Genomic DNA, 3,786 nt, shown 5'->3' on the forward strand with positions numbered 1-3,786 from the left:
GGTTAGGTCTAAGAATTGCCCTCATCAGGCTCACAGTTTTGCGTTTTTCACATACTTGTTGAACAGATCCTGGGTTTTTTCTGGTTTGGATCACGTAGTAATGTGGTACCACACTGAAACAGTCCATTAAACCTGGTTTCGCTCAATATTTTGGAGGATACCGCATGTTAGGTCTTGGTTAGGTCTGGGATTTGCTGTCATCAGGCTCATTCTTTCGCATATTTCTCATACTTGATGGCTAGATCCTGGGCTTTTTCTAGATTGCATCACGTAGTAATGTAGTACCACACTGTAACAGTCAATGAAACCAGGTTTCCATCAATATTTTAGAAGACAACGCAAGTTAGGTCTAGGTAAGGCCTGAGATTTTCACTGATCAGACTCATACTTTCGCATTCTTCACATACTGGTTGTACGGATCCTCGGTTTTTTCTGGTTTGGATCACGTAGTAATGTGGTACCACACTGAAACATTCAATTAAACCTGGTCTTGATAAATATTTTAGAGAATAACGCATGTTAGGACTGGGTTAGGTCTAGGATTTGCCCCCAACGGGCTCATACTTTCGCATATTTCTCATACTTCATGTCTAGATCCTGGGCTATTTCTGGATTGGATCACGTAGTAAAGTGGTACCACACTGAAACATTCAATGAAACCTGGTCTGGATAAATATTTTAGAGGATAACGCATGTTAGGTCAAGGTTAGGTCTAAGATTTGCCCTCATCAGGCTCACAGTTTCGCGTTTTTCACATACTTGTTGAACAGATCCAGGGTTTTTTCTGGTTTGGATCACGTAGTAATGTGGTACCACACTGAAACATTAAATTAAACCTGGTCTTGATAAATATTTTAGAGGATAACGCATGTTAGGTCTGGGTTAGGTCTGTGATTTGCCCTCATCAGGGTCATACTTTCGCAGTTTTAACATGCATGTTGACCTGATCGAGGGTTTTTTTTGCTTTGGATCACGTAGTAAAGTGGTACCACACTAAAACAGTCAATTAAACCTGGTTTCGATCAATATTTTAGAGGATAACGCATGTTAGGTCTGGGATAGGTCTGGGATTAGCCCTCATCAGGGTCATAGTGTCGCACACTTGACATACTCGTTGATCAGATCCTGGGTTTTTTTCTGGTTTGGATCACGTAGTAATGTGGTACCACACTGAAACAGTCGATTAAACCTGGTTTCGATCAATATTATTGAGGATAACGCATTTTAGGTCTAGTTTAGGCCTGGGATTTTCACTCATCAGACTCATACTTTCGCATTCTTCACATACTTGTTGAACGGACCCTGGGTTTTTTCTAGTTTGGATCACGTAGTAATGTGGGACCACACTGAAACAGTCAATTAAATCTGGTTTTGATCAATATTTTAGAGAATAATTCATGTTAGGTCTAGGTTAGGCCTGGGATTTTCACTCATCAGACTCATACTTTCGCATTCTTCACATACTTGTTGAACGGATCCTGGGTTTTTTCTGGTTTGGATCACGTAGTAATGTGGGACCACACTGAAACAGTCAATTAAACCTGATTTCGATCAATATTTTAGTGGATAACGCAAGTTAGGTCTGGGTTAGGTCTAGGATTTGCCCTCATCAGGCTCTTACTTTCGCATATTTCTCATACTTCATGGCTAGATCCTGGGCTATTTCTGGATTGGATCACGTAGTAAAGTGGTACCACACTGAAACATTCAATGAAACCTGGTCTGGATAAATATTTTAGAGGATAACGCATGTTAGGTCAAGGTTAGGTCTAAGATTTGCCCTCATCAGGCTCACAGTTTCGAATTTTTCACATACTTTTTGAACAGATCCTGGGTTTTTTCTGGTTTGGATCACGTAGTACTGTGGTACCATACTGAAACTGTCCATTAAACCTGGTTTCGCTCAATATTTTAGAGGATAACGCATGTTAGGTCTAGGTTAGGTCTGGGATTTGCTGTCATCAGGCTCATTCTTTCGCATATTTCTCATACTTGATGGCTAGATCCTGGGCTTTTTCTAGATTGCATCACGTAGTAATGTAGTACCACACTGAAGCAGGCAATGAAACCAGGTTTCCATCAATATTTTAGAAGACAACGCAAGTTAGGTCTAGGTAAGGCCTGAGATTTTCACTGATCAGACTCATACTTTCGCATTCTTCACATACCTGTTGTACGGATCCTCGGTTTTTTCTGGTTTGGATCACGTAGTAATGTGGTACCACACTGAAAGATTCAATTAAACCTGGTCTTGATAAATACTTTAGAGAATGACGCATGTTAGGACTGGGTTAGGTCTAGGATTTGCCCTCATCGGGCTCATACTTTCGCATATTTCTCATACTTCATGGCTAGATCCTGGGCTATTTCTGGATTGGATCACGTAGTAAAGTGGTACCACACTGAAACATTCAATGAAACCTGGTCTGGATAAATATTTTAGAGGATAACGCACGTTAGGTCAAGGTTAGGTCTAAGATTTGCCCTCATCAGGCTCACAGTTTCGCGTTTTTCACATACTTGTTGAACAGATCCAGGGTTTTTTCTGGTTTGGATCACGTAGTAATGTGGTACCACACTGAAACATTAAATTAAACCTGGTCATGATAAATATTTTAGAGGATAACGCATGTTAGGTCTGGGTTAGGTCTGTGATTTGCCCTCATCAGGGTCATACTTTCGCAGTTTTAACATGCATGTTGACCTGATCGAGGGTTTTTTTTGCTTTGCATCACGTAGTAAAGTGGTACCACACTAAAACAGTCAATTAAACCTGGTTTCGATCAATATTTTAGAGGATAACGCATGTTAGGTCTGGGATAGGTCTGGGATTAGCCCTCATCAGGGTCATACTGTCGCACACTTGACATACTCGTTGATCAGATCCTGGGTTTTTTTCTGGTTTGGATCACGTAGTAATGTGGTACCACACTGAAACAGTCGATTAAACCTGGTTTCGATCAATAGTATTGAGGATAACGCATGTTAGGTCTAGTTTAGGCCTGGGATTTTCACTCATCAGACTCATACTTTCGCATTCTTCACATACTTGTTGAACGGACCCTGGGTTTTTTCTGGTTTGGATCACGTAGTAATGTGGGACCACACTGAAACAGTCAATTAAATCTGGTTTTGATCAATATTTTAGAGAATAATTCATGTTAGGTCTAGGTTAGGCCTGGGATTTTCACTCATCAGACTCATACTTTCGCATTCTTCACATACTTGTTGAACGGATCCTGGGTTTTTTCTGGTTTGGATCACGTAGTAATGTGGGACCACACTGAAACAGTCAATTAAACCTGATTTCGATCAATATTTTAGAGGATAACGCAAGTTAGGTCTGGGATAGGTCTAGGATTTGCCCTCATCAGGCTCTTACTTTCGCATATTTCTCATACTTCATGGCTAGATCCTGGGCTATTTCTGGATTGGATCACGTAGTAAAGTGGTACCACACTGAAACATTCAATGAAACCTGGTCTGGATAAATATTTTAGAGGATAACGCATGTTAGGTCAAGGTTAGGTCTAAGATTTGCCCTCATCAGGCTCACAGTTTCGAATTTTTCACATACTTTTTGAACAGATCCTGGGTTTTTTCTGGTTTGGATCACGTAGTACTGTGGTACCATACTGAAACTGTCCATTAAACCTGGTTTCGCTCAATATTTTAGAGGATAACGCATGTTAGGTCTAGGTTAGGTCTGGGATTTGCTGTCATCAGGCTCATTCTTTCGCATATTTCTCATACTTGATGGCTAGATCCTGAGCTTTTTCTAGATTG

Source organism: Colletes latitarsis, unplaced genomic scaffold (assembly GCF_051014445.1).
Source record: "Colletes latitarsis isolate SP2378_abdomen unplaced genomic scaffold, iyColLati1 scaffold0002, whole genome shotgun sequence".
Classification (NCBI taxonomy): Eukaryota; Metazoa; Arthropoda; class Insecta; order Hymenoptera; family Colletidae; genus Colletes; species Colletes latitarsis.